Raw genomic sequence first — 13881 nt, forward strand, 5'->3', positions numbered from 1 at the left:
CAAAAACACGGTTATTTAAAATACTTCTCTGCTTGACTATTTGCTGACTTGGAATAATTTCCAAAGAGACTTTCTGAAACTTATCCAGTAGCTTTCAGCATTTAGAGGGGAGGCAACACTTAATTTATTTGGGTCAGCTCTGCCCTCAGATATGTGCCTTTGATTTCAGTGAAAATCATACACCATACATCATCATCCAAGAACAAAATTAATTAAGCCCTTTGTGTCCAATTATTGGGTCTATTAATATGTGCTGAATTACCTATCTGCTTCCTAATATGTGTTATATCTGTATAAAAACTTAGGACTACATTCTCTGTCAGCTATTCCTCTGGGGGGGGAAAAAAAAAAAAAGCAGAATAAATCTCCTGCTTTCCAAACAGTTATATTCCAGTGTAAATGAGAACTTAATTTGACCCTTACTGTTTACGCACAGTTGTGCTTGTTATGATGAGAATAGCAGTACTGTGATTGCCACTCTGAGTCTTATTTTGAATAATTTTATTGGTGGTCTGGTTGTTGTCTATAAAGATGAGGCCACATCTGGTCAAGTGTGCAGTCAGTTAGTTCAGGGCTTCCATTCCCAAACGAATATTGCAAAATTCAGACACTTCACTGACCAGTTTCTTTTTTTATAGACCCTGGATGTGCAGAATTAAATAGCATATACCTCCCAGAAGCTGTTCACTTCTTAGACCATCTGGATAATGAGAGTATCATTTACACCACATAAAACTGTGACATCTGGAGAGGAAAAGGCCAGTCTGATAAGATCACACATACAAACAGGACTAACCAGCTTTTAATCAGTTTTTCTAGTTTTTTTTCTTTCTCCCCCCCCCCCCCAAATACTGGAGTTGAAGTTAATGAGTGTTTGTTTTAAATACAATTTGAAAGAGTTTCTGACAGAAAAAAGCATCTTCAATTCACATTGCAAGCATCTTGATTAAAAATGAGTATGATGAAGAACCACATAAAGATTTCTTTAGAAACCAAAAAATGACTACAGTATGTAATAGCTCAGCTTCATAACATAGGGGAAATACTGTCCAACTTAAAGATAAATCAGAAGATATTTAATGTAGCACAAAGTTAATAAGAAAATATTTGAAGATTCTTATATTTTGTCTACCTAAAGCTTAAGTGGGCTCTGATCTACAGTAGATACTCCTGGATTTAGTAGAACTTTTCTCAGAACTGATCTAAGATGAGAAGGTACAAATATCACTTTATACCAGGTCAGCACATCTTTTGGCCTGGCACAACTGAGAGCCCTGAAGTTCACTCATGGCTTTGTGTAGAACAGGGGTTTTAACAGCTGTTTTGGTGGATAATCATCTCATTTCAGATTCAGGAGGCATGAACACAAACCACAGAGTCAAACTGTTACCTTTGTTTAGGTTCCTACTTTTTAAGATCTATAAATTTCTTAAAGAAATGCAAAGTGGAACAGCAAAATAGCACTATTCTATTAACAGGACTACATTTTACCAAAAAAAAAGAAAAGAGAAAAGAGAAAAGAAGAGAGAAAAGAAAAAAAAAGAAAGAAAAGAGAAAAGAGAAAAGAAGAGAGAAAAGAAAAAAAAGAAAGAAAAGAGAAAAGAGAAAAGAAGAGAGAAAAGAAAAAAAAAGAAAGAAAAGAGAGAAGAGAGAAGGAAAAGGAAAGGAAAAGGAAAGGAAAAGGAAAGGAAAAGGAAAGGAAAAGGAAAGGAAAAGGAAAGGAAAAGGAAAGGAAAAGGAAAGGAAAAGGAAAGGAAAAGGAAAGGAAAAGGAAAGGAAAAGGAAAAGGAAAAGGAAAAGGAAAAGGAAAAGGAAAGGAAAGCTGAGCCAATTCATGTGTCCCCTAGGGAGCAACATCAATGGACCAAGCATCACCAAAGGTTCCCAGGATATATAAAAGCATAACTCTCACCTGCATTTAGTAGGTCTGTGCTCCCATTGTGGTCCATCCAAGTTCCTAATTCTGTATTGTTTCCTTATATATGATCAAGGTGCCTTCTTCAAGATCAGTGTTCCCAGGAAGGCTGGAGGAGTAGATAAGGTGCAGCTCTCAGCTCTTGTGGGGGATGAATTTCCTTCCCTGGCCCAGATTCAGCAAAACACTTATGTTCTTAACTTTTGTTTAGGTTCCTAATTTTCCAGTAAAATGAATTAAAAGTTAAGAGCCTAAGTATTTTGTTGAGTCTAGACTTTCATGTGCAAGAGTCAACACTCAAAAAGCAGACAAAGTCTACTAGGGTGGGATTCAATTGGCTAAAAAAAGAAGGAAAAAAAAAGCATCTAGTACATCTTGGTTGGCAAAATATATCTGAGATGTCTGCACAGGACCTACAGGAGACCCAAGCTCTTCTGGAACAGCAGCTAGAGGCCATGCAGAATACTCTAGGGCATCTCATATGGTAACAATGCATAGACAGCCGAGTTTCATTTCCAGTGTGTTTGGTGCTGCTGGGGGAAATGATTACATTTTCACTTGTCTATATTGCTTCTCTTCAACCATCCTCACTTCTCACCATGGATTTCTCCCTACTCTTTCTCCTCCAGAAATACCAAATTAAGTACTACTTAACGTTGTGAAATCAGCAGTAGTTCTTTTCCCAAATCCAACTCTCTGCTATATTGTCTCTTTGTAGACAGTATTGTGCAGATCTCTCATGTATACATTGTCATTCTTTTCCTCCCATGTATTTTTCCAGAACAGTCTTTCAAATATTAAAATGTCTACTTAACACTGATAAACTTCTGTTCCTGTATATCTGACAATAAGCACTGTACCAGCAACCTTGCAGGAAATGCTGCTATCTCCATCATTTTGTCTTTACTCCTGTTAAGTATCTGACCTAAACAATCCAATATGAAGTAATGTAAATCAGAATTTTGAATTAATTGAATTTATTTAAACTCTACTTTAGGCTTCTGGCTACTGATACAATTCATTGAGGCCTCTACCTTAAAAGGTTTAAGGACATGAATAACCCAGGTAAACAAGCCCACCAACGTCAGTGAGACCATATGAATCCAGTAACACACAGCCTGAATCAAGACAGGCATTTAGGCTCCTAAATGGATCATAAGAAATATCCAGAAAACCCATATCTAATCCTTGAAGTGTCTATATTCCTCACAGTTGAGTCATTTAGGAGCAAAAGTCTGCACTAGTCAGTGGTGGGTTATTTAAGACTCTCCAGCCAGCTGCTCAGAGGTACCCAAGCTTTCCACAAAGTCACAGCTGCACAGGGAGATGTTTTCCCTACTGTATGACCACATTTTCTATCTATGCATTGTATCATTGACCTGAGCAGGCACAGTACAGTTAACATTTAAGTGCTGGATTTATGGCACATGCACTGTGCAATGTATCCATTAGCTCATGGTCTTACCCTTAGAGGAGATGGTAGCTGGCTGTTCTGGCAGCACATAATGCTAAAAGCCTGAGCCACCATGGCTGGCCTAATCATACAGGAGAGAGAGGCTGACCTGTAGCATATCTCTTCCTTTGCCTCTGAACAGCCGCTGTGTAAGCTGGAAGCCATCACTATGTCTTTATGGTCTGCGGAGAATGTCTTCAACTGCAGTCAAGCTGATGGGATTAGTCTACCCTGAGACTGTCTGTTGTACTCGCTTTTGCCTCCTAGCCTGGAAAAAGAAATGATTACATACTACTTCATAAATTAGCTTACTCCCTCCCTTGCACATTCAACTACCAGCTCTCCCCAGTGACCTTGTGGAGCATCGTTGGGATAGCTCTCTCTCTTCCTCCATCAATCATTGTACTAACCATTCCCCTTTTTGTGCAGGGCACTAACACTTCCATCTCCACTTGCAGGGCTGTGACTTCACAGGCCATGTCTAAGATTAGCCAATTTAACACATAAGGGCACTCTTGAGCAAGAGCTCCATCTAACTCAGACATCAATTTGAAATTGCATGCAAAGGTTCATGGGAGATAAACAGTTCTCTGACCTAACACATCTGTGTCTGTAGCCTTTTTCATGCCCACATAACATACACCAGGATATCACCATTAGTGACTGAAGTTGACTCTGAATTAATAAGGCAATGGGAGATTTACAATAGACCTCAACAGGAACAACAGCAGGCCTACAGAGAGTTAGACTATCTGTTCCTTTTGAGGGACCCAGTTTTCTCTCTGAGTTTAGACTGTGTATCTGTTCTATTAAACACAGAAATTTAACACTGATTCTCATTTGCACACCAATGGTTACAGTTGGTCCACAATCATTTCCTAAAGATCCTGTCCAAGATACCAGGTTTTATTAACAATGAAAACTAATTTCATTGACAGATCAAAGATGATTAATTCACATCATGGCTTCCTTGCAGCTGTTAAAATCGTTTAAAAGCAGAAATATTTCTTCTAGTTGAGAAAAGCAAGACCAAGCTGTACCTAGGTTTTCAAATATTTTCTTTAAACAAAGGGACGAATACATTTTTCCTCAGAGATTCTAGAATAACTGTTTTTGAGAGTGAACCAAGCAAACAATCATTGTGAAAAGATCTTGTTCATGACCATACTTAGCATTGCCTGCTCATAAGGATTCATAATGGAAAGAGATATTTAATCTAACTTAGTTAGCTTAAAGTATATTGTAAATAAGAATAAATAATTCAAAATGGCTTGTATGTAACCCTCTTTCCCTGCTAATGAGACCATCCTTATGGAGAACAGTTTTTTCAATGGCTTTTGTTATATGAACTTAATTGAACAGTATTTTTTTTTAATAAATCTTGCAATTTTGTACTCCAAGTGGCAATAGTCAGGCTTTATGTTGTGTTAGACAGACTCTCCATATTCATCAGCAGTGCTGCAGTAACACCTCACATCTAAACACAAACTATGTAACTGCTTCAGGGTGCACTGTTTTATCTTCTTCTCTTAGATGGATTACAGACAACTAGGGTAATGAAAAGCTGGGGGGATAAAAGCTCAGCTCCAGAAGGTAGCTGAATACCTCACCCCCTCACAGCTGGTTGAGGAAGGAAACCATCACAGCTGCATCAGCAGACCAGGAGGCAGAAGGTGACTCTGAGTAGTCATGACATTAGCCATAGCAATGTCCCAAGTGAGAAACCATGTTTCTCATTAATAGTAAATCTAACATTAAGGAAATATAATATTGAACATGTATTGAATTTGCTATGGCCTAGCAGTGAACTGGCTAAATGAAAGTATGGGACATAACACTAGTTCATGTTGTCTTTGGTTATATTCCATTCAAAATTATTACAAAACTGAGCTAGAAGAAAGAACATGAATAGCTAGGACATGTCAGACTCACACCAGGGTCACTATGACTACAACTATATTATTGGATCCAGGAGTGTTCTCAGCTCCAGATGCACATCCTGGCTATGTGGCTAACTTCATAATGTGGTGAGAGCCAGACACGCACCATTTCACCTTTCCACTCCTCTCACACCCTGCTTTCCACAGAAAGAAAACTCAGGCACACAAGTGGGACTTAGCAGGCTTGGTAACTGAATAATTCTTGCTCTGTGAGAAGAAGCTTGGACTCAGAAAATTCCTAAATCTGTACTTATTCCTTAAGCCATTTGGAAAACTGGTTATCAGCTGCAAAGATCTTTACAAGAGCTAGTTAGCTACAACATGTATATTTAGGTTCAGGTAACTATATGTATTTTGCAGTCAAATGATTGTCTTTCTAAACTGACAATGAGTTATATTGAACCATGCAGATATAGTAGATATTTTCCCTGAACAAAATAACAAAATCAAGAGAGATGGTGCTACAAGAGGTCTCATACCTTAAGCCACTCAACTAAGACTTTTTAGTTTAATAAAGTTACCTGTATTTCCTTACATCACAGCTACTGGAAGAATATAAAGAGCAACCTGTGGGCTCCAGGAGACAAGGAAGAATGAGGAAGATCCTGGGAAAGAAAAAGAAAGAGGTTGTACTGGTAGCCAACTGCGTATGCTACAGGCTGGCAAGTGCATGGAGGTCCCTGCCTCCCTCCAACATGCACTAAAACTCTGTCTCCTCTGTTTCTCTCTCACCCTCTCTCCACAAGCACAGAAAAATCAGCTTTGCCTACATTACTGAGAAGCTTTGAGTGAGTGCACGTTCTGGGACGGCAGAGTGTACAACTTGCGTCTGTACTGTGAGCTAGCACCTGAGATTGCTATTTTCAGGGCATTGCTAGCACTTGAGCTGTCCCTGCTTTAGGGAATCAGCACTGGTATTTTTAAAATAATTGCTTTTTTTCAAAATTTGAACTATATAAACAAAGAACATATGCAGATATATTTGTGTATTTTCTGTTTACTGTTCTGCATTCACTAGTTAATTTCCATCTGCTGTAGATTTAGCTTTAACTTTTTTAGGCTGAATGTGTTGACCAAAATCTTTGGCAGTGTTATTGCTTGGAAAATGGAAACTGCAGTATCAAAATAATTGCTCAGGATGAGGATAGACTCAGTCTGTGGAAAAGAGTGAATTCTTCCAACTTGCCAGCTTTCACCTATCAGTACACTGTGCACTTTGGCTAAATACAGATTATGTACGAGTCCAGTGAAAACAGAAAAGCCTAAGACTAAAGCTCTTAGTGGGAAAGCAACTAATAGTGTTCCGTCCTATATCAGAAGTGAGATCAGAAGTATAGTGAAAGTATATCCTAAGTATACTGAAAGTGGCTATTTACAGGTAGGGGAGAAAAAGGGTTTACTCAGTAGGCATTAAGCTCAATATTTTAATAATTCCTTGGATGTCTATTGCCTAATTCAAGATAGTTTCGGTTTGACTTTTTTCAGGTTCTATGCAATTTCCCTTTGACGTCAATGGGATTAACAGGTGTTCCACATTTCTAAAAATGAGATTTTTCAGTGCCTCGAATGCTAGCCGTGGCATTTTTGTACTATTTGACAATTTACAGCTAAGAGTCAGAGTTCTGAAGAAAACAGAATGTTGTTTTTACTTTAGTATAATCTCTCTCTCTCTACAGGAACATAAGGAAAAAGGGGCCATTAAATCAGCCAGTGTCACCTTCTGTATATGGCAGTCATAAGATTTTATCCTCTTGCTCCTGCATTAAGGGTAATCATTGGCATTACTCTTAAATTCTTCTGTGAGAAGTAGCTAAAAGGCAGAGGCAAGAAGGATAAGAACAGGAGAATGACATCAAATTCTCCCTGCAATGCTCATTTCTGCAAGGCAAAAATACAGAAGTAAAAACATCTGTAAGACCACAAACACCGTCAGCTGTTCTAGGCTACTCCCAACAAAAAACAGTACAAAGCTGTGAGCAGGTAGATTAACACCACTCTCTCTTACCTGAAGGTTCATGTTTACAACTGGCTTAAACTCATCTAAAACCATGTTTCCATTAGAAGGAATAATCCTGCCATTCCCTAAATCCCAAGTATGCATTCATTCCTCTCACCAACCTTGTGTCCAATCTAGCCTGTGGTACACGGTGAGTCATGACTGAAAACTAATCATAAACAAAGCAAGCTTGTATTTATTGAATAGCCACATTAGCACTAGAGCCATGGCTCAAAGGAAGTGTTGGGAAACATAAAGCAGAGACTGGAGAGCAGGACTGTAGGATCATTCCTTTTGGAAGCAGGACAATTTTAAATTAGATTAAATCAATTTTGAAAGTGAGTCCAGAACAATGACTACCTCCATTTAATTTGTATCCAGAGAACATATTGCTTGTTTGCTAGAGCTGACTGCTTAACTGCAGTTTTTTAGATAACAAATCTGGAGGCCTGATTCAAAAAACCTTTTCTTAAGTCCTCTAAGAAAACACTGCAGCCAGGGGAGGGTTTCTTCTCCCCCCACCCTCATTGGTTCAGCTGCACTTTTCATTTTCAATGATACTAAAGTTTCACTATTCCTTCTGAAGATGTTTTGGGGACCTCGTGATGTATGAATTGTCACCACCATCGCCAGAGAGCTGGCATTCTACGGTCACCTACATGTTGCATTGCTATCCGAGTGCTCTGCTGAATTGGACTGAATCCTTGTCTGCACTTAATCTCTGCTTTTTTTTAGTTAGGAAATTGCTACAACAGGAAAACAGCTAGAATACAGATGTTCGTAACAAAGACCTCCCTCCCAAATGTGGGCAGTATCCTAACACAAAGTATGATATGTAAAATATGACTTTAAAAAAAAGTCAAATTTAATTTGCAATAAATAAATAAATCCATTATTTTAGTTTCCTTTCAAATAGTCACTTTTCAAATCCAGTCCAGACAAGGCAGACATTGTTTTCCCTCAGTTGACAGCAAAAATATCTGAGATATACAATAACATATGCAGCCAGCTGATGAGAGATCATCCATCCAGCTGAATACATAGGCAGACAAAGGTCTCCAAAAGCAACCTCTGAGAGCCTGATCCTGCAAGGTGCTGAGAGCCTTGTCTCCCACTAACTGCAATGGGAATTGAAAGCAGACAAAAAGTTGCAGGAGATGATCAATATCACTGAGAACTGGGCCCTTAAGGGGCTCAGGTTTCAAATGCCTGGTTCTTATTGCAGACACGCAATAGAAACAAAACTTCCTACAGTTCAGAGGAATTGTTACATCGGCACAGAACATGGCCAACTCTTAATGCTTATAGAGGGACATTGGATCTCTTTCCTAACATATAAAAGCCAGCAGTACAGATGAGCAAGTTTTAGTATCAGGTTGAAAGCAAAGTTCTTAAATGTATTAGCCAAGAGTGATAGGCAATTTACTAGGCTTATGGTTCAAACTACAAAATCTTTTTCGCTTCTCAAAGTACTGTTTAAAAAAAAAAAAACTAAAAAAAAAACCCCACTAAAAACAGCGACAGAGAGATCTACAGTAGAGCTCTCAGTCAAATTTTAAAAAGCCCAGCATTTCCTTTTAAGATCTATATCCATGATGTAAGAAGGACAGGCAGCTAATACAGTCTAAAGATGATACTCAGTCTTCAACTCACAAAGGCTCCAACTGAACTGTGGAGCTCAGGGATAAGACTCGAATGCAACTTACCCTCCTCTCTCCTCCTCCAGGGAAATAATCCCTGGATAAATAATCCCCCTACCCATTTCAGACGATTGCCCTAATTGAGGGTTCCCCATTCAAGGGTTACCTTTACCTTGCTCCCATTTTGGTCCTTCTTCAGATTCTTGTACTCTGTTGTATGGTGGCATTACTTCAAGGAAAAGAAGTTGAATGCCTTCTCCAACCCAATCCACTTCCATCTTTTTATTACTATTCATTAGCCTGGTGGCTGAAGCATTGTCCTCCCAGATGTGGTTTGAAGACCAGGAAACAGAGATGGGCATTGAGTCTCCATCTTTCCTCCTCTCCGCCCCCGTCTTTTTGTTTTGTTTTTTTTTTAATCATAATCATTATTCTTAATTTTGAATTAAAATGACTATGGCTGCCATGCTGTTAGGCAAACTCTTCAATTCTGCCTTCAGTCAGCTTTTTGGCTGTCAGCTAATTGTTTGTCACCTTTTTGGAAATAGTTGCATTGCTAAGTTTGTGTTAGGCTGAATGTTCAGTCTCTGGTCACAATAGTCAGTTATTTAGAAAAGATCAGAATTTTTTGGTTTATTTACTGTTCTCGAAAAGGGGTGTCAAACATCTCTCAGACAATAAAGAAGGCTTACTATCAAAAAGCTGTATAAACAATCAATTGCTCAAAGACACATTATTTGATGGCAGGCCAAGGATCCACTTCACAAATTCATGACCCGATATATTTAAATGAAAATAGGTAGCTAAGGCATATGAAAGAAGAAAAATGACATATGAGACCAAATAAAAAAGATCCTTTCAACAAAAAACACTAAATATGTACAACTATTCCAGATGTTTCTTGAGATGAAACAAAACATGCAGCGATTGTTAACAGATTGATGATAGGGGATTAAAATGGCTGGAAGAAAATTCCAAGGTACTGAATATATGTGACACCTGAAGGCTTCAAGGTTAGGCTGAGAGCCCAAGAGAATAGAGGTTCCAGAACGTCGATCATCCATCAGCTATCGGTGCAACAATAAAGGAAACCCACTAGTGGAGAAAACATTAAAGAATGTTCATGAACAGGAGGGGAATGAGTATGTCCAAACACATGGAAGAATTATGGCACTTTCCTCATGTATTTATTTTTACCTCCAAGAAGATAAGGAATGATATCCCAAAGAGCATTTAACTGTGTGGTGGCTTGGGATCCAAGGTTTTTGGATTTAATTGCAAGGCATAGTAAGGTTGCATTTTTCACCTCTGCAGTAATAAGAACCTAGAGTTACAGGCAGCTGAATAAATTCTGTAACAGTCAAAAACAGTATATAATATTTTGATGTCTTTGTTTTAATCCTGTAGTTTTCACTTATAACATTAAAATAAATAAAATCCTCTAACACTTTTCTGTTCTTTGTGCATTAGTTACTTTGAAAGAGTTTGGTTTAACCAGAAAAAAAATCGTATTTTGCAGAAGTCACCATCCTGTATTTTTGGAGATAGGAATAAGCTTGTTTGCATCTCCCAACAAAATACAATGTAAACATGCTGCCAAATGCGTGGAATCACAACACACATCCAGGCAGTTATGAATTTTATGAATTGCAACACATATAGTAGATGCCCAAAGAAATGGAAAGGTTTCTATGCCATCTCTCTTAAAAACAAACTAGACTTTTGATTACATCCCCATAGGGTATAGCATCTAGAGCAAGGTGGATAAATTGTCAGTAGTACTATGCCAGCTGACACCATCTAACAGTTAGGCCTCAGGCCTGGGTAATCAGGGAAGAACTCATTTCCCTTTCTCCTTTCCCAAAAGGCAGTCCTGTCTGCCAGCACTTTCTGAGGTGGGTAGATATGCCCTGCAGCATTACTCCTTACACTGAAAGCAATTGCTCTGCTCTCTAAAAATTGTCCTCTTCTACTTGAGCTTTTGCTCACGACGAGACCCAGAAGCAGCTTGTATTTAACTGGCACATTGCATTTATATAATGCTGCATTTATTCTCTCCATTCCACAATGCCTACACAATAATCAAGCTATTTTTATATCCTTTTTCAAATTACTTATAGAGATAACAACTTTCTTGCAACTCTTTGCTAGCCTCTTCCTAAACCAAAGCCAAATCTCTTCAATAGTACAGATACCACACTTAATACCTGTAAACTACTTTTCTTTTCAATTGTCTGTATTCTTGATTTTCTTACACTCAAAATCTTGCTATAGCAAAAGGAGAAACACTATGTACATGGAGTGAGAAATGTATTGTTCGTTCAGTTAAAGTTTTAACAGTGTAACAATCCAAATTATCTAATTGATATAGAAAAGCTTCATTAAAAATAGCTAAAATTATCATATCAAAAATCCTTCCTAGCATCTACTCCTCTTCTCTGGTGTTACGCTCACCCTTCCAGTGTCCCATAGGGTCCTCGGGGCAACGGTTTCCATCTTGCTCAGAAGAAGGGCTGAGGGCTGCGATGAGTCGTCAGCATCCTCAGGTCTTCGCTGGGAGGAGGATGATGTTCACGGTGGGGGGTTCCTCCTCCTCAGTCTTGGATCCCCCAGTGTTTACTTTTATACATTTTCTTAACACAGTCTCCTTCCTTCTCCCTGGCTCCTAATTGAAGTCTGCAAGCTGCACCAGTGCCTCCCTGGCCCCAGGTCACCCCCAGGACCTCTGCTGGTGGCGCAGGGACAGCTCAGAGGTGTCAGGCCTTTCCACTCCCTGGCACTGCCAGAGCCAAGTGCCCGCAGGGGAGACAATGGTCACTTGTCCATGTGGCAGTTGGTATCACAGCTAAAGCCAGCTGGGGCTACGGCAAGACCAGACCAGTCCTGAAACCCCGAGTTATCATGTCCGTACAAAGCCTCTCACCTTTTTGTAATAACAACAAAAATTGTATTTACTGAGCTACAACTTATTGTGACAAGCTTAAAGACAAAGCGCAAAAGAGTGCTCTCACTGAATCTAACATTCCTCTTGCTTTCATTGGGATCGGGTTTTCCCCCAGTATTAAAGTGGTAGAATTCAAAATAAATGTTAATAAATGGATAGAAGCCAAAGAAAGTAACTCAAAGATTCTAAACTTGTTTAACACACACGTTGGAAAGTCAGAGAAACAGGTGAAGTTACAATAATACAGATTTCAATAATGACTGGGGGGGGAAAGCAAGGCATTAGGTGCAATTTAGGAATTCCAGTTCCCTGAAAGCCTTGGTGGCTGTGCAGTCAGCTAGCTGTGCCCAGGGCCAGCTGTGGCCCTTGCAAACTCAAGATGAGTACTATTACTGTGCACACTTCCCATTCCAGCGGGAGCACCTTAAGACAACTGAAAGTTGCCAGTACCCTGGATCTGGCATAGCGCAACTTCCTCAGAAAGGAGAGAATGAAAATAGGCTCTGTTGTTGACACTGAAAAAACAGAAGACTAGGAAGATAAACAGAGCAGCAGGGTTTTAGAGAGAAGGGGGAATATATGACTGTGGATCACCTAGGTCTAGAGGAAACTGAATGCAGAAACTGAAGAGCAACTCAGATGAGGAAAGAAGCCAGAGGAGGTGAGTCCTGCAACCTGAAAACAATAATGCTTAAGATTGCTGAGGATGGATTTGAGCGTGTTTCTCATTTTTCCTACCTCCTTCCATTCACTCACAGAGAATTTTGCCAAGAATATCACAGACTGATGAAAATCCCACAAACATAATCACTCCAGTTATATTTGCCCCAAAATACTGTGTCAAGGAAATTGTGATTGTGTTAGAAATCCACTGTGAAGTCAGTGCTTATTACTCTACCTATCACATTAGCTCGAGAAGAGAAAGAAACTACTAAGGTTTGAGTTTAAGGCATGTGCTTCCGATCCTGGGGAGGCAGCAGAGCCAGTACAAAAAGCAAAGTTAAGCCAAGGATGTGCTCAGAGACTGAAAACATAAGGCAGTACCCAAACTGTGATCTAACTTCTCAAGCCAACAGCAGACAGATCTGTTGTTTAGATCCAGATACAGCAGCCTGAGTCTGGTCCAGAATCTCCTCTCTTCCTCCAAAAATAAAATAAAAAACTAAAAACCTATGTGATACTGAAAAAAAAAACAACAGTGATATTGAAGACTTAAACTCAAACTCCTATTCCAAAGCAAACAGGTCTCTCAGCTCCGCAAAACATTTTTGGCTTATAAAGGGTAACACAATAGCATGGGACTCTTATTCAGGATAATAAAGAATAGGTGCAACTATGGAGAGCCAACCTTTGAGCCTAAATGACTAAGAAATAAGGTGCTAGAAGAAACAATGTAGATAAATTTAGAATGCAGCACATGGAGAAACAAGAATCTTAACTTTGTTCATAAAAAATGGACTGTGAACTGGTGATCACCACTCAGCAACAGAGATCCTCGGGCTGTCATATACAGTTCTGTGAAAATATCAGTTCAGTAGCTCTAAATAAAACCAGGCCAAATGAGCAGCACAGTAGGCTCCTGGTAGTCTCATTAGGCTAGCATTGTGGTGAACATCCAGAAGTCCTGAAAAAAATTCAACTCTCCTCCCTCTCAGAATTGGCTTAAGAGAACATGTTTGAAAAACCTGAAAATCCTTCTAGATCAATCAAGGAGGACAGAGCTGCTGCTTCACTTTTCCTTACACAAAAGCTGGACTTCAACCCAAAGGTGGATAACAGTCATCCTTTATGTGACCTTTACTCTGTTCAGATTCTGTTCTTACATTTTTCTATAAACACCTTCTTCTGGCCTCCGAGATAAGGCACTGGCTAAGTGAAATGACCTAGTAAAACTGTTCTTAGATCCTCACCTTCCATCAGAAGGGAAGTTAACAGAAAGGTTTCAAAGTGATGTGAAGACTGCATTAATTTATCTCCATTTTATTGCACCCCA

General features: G+C 39.2%; 2 long non-coding RNA genes across 6 annotated transcripts in view; both read right to left on the bottom strand.

Annotated features, from left to right (window-relative positions):
* Positions 1 to 13881, bottom strand: part of LOC106491925 (uncharacterized) — a 156877-nt gene that overhangs the window by 23136 nt on the left and 119860 nt on the right. The gene's annotated exons all lie outside the window — the stretch shown is intronic.
* On the bottom strand, positions 2195 to 5908 carry LOC136992182 (uncharacterized). The gene is made up of 3 exons (XR_010884256.1): positions 5830 to 5908; positions 3478 to 3636; positions 2195 to 2253 (listed from the first exon to the last, which is right to left on the bottom strand). It is a non-coding gene; the product is annotated as an uncharacterized lncRNA (long non-coding RNA).

The sequence above is a fragment of the Apteryx mantelli genome, chromosome 5 (genome assembly GCF_036417845.1).
Source record: "Apteryx mantelli isolate bAptMan1 chromosome 5, bAptMan1.hap1, whole genome shotgun sequence".
Lineage (NCBI taxonomy): Eukaryota > Metazoa > Chordata > Aves > Apterygiformes > Apterygidae > Apteryx > Apteryx mantelli.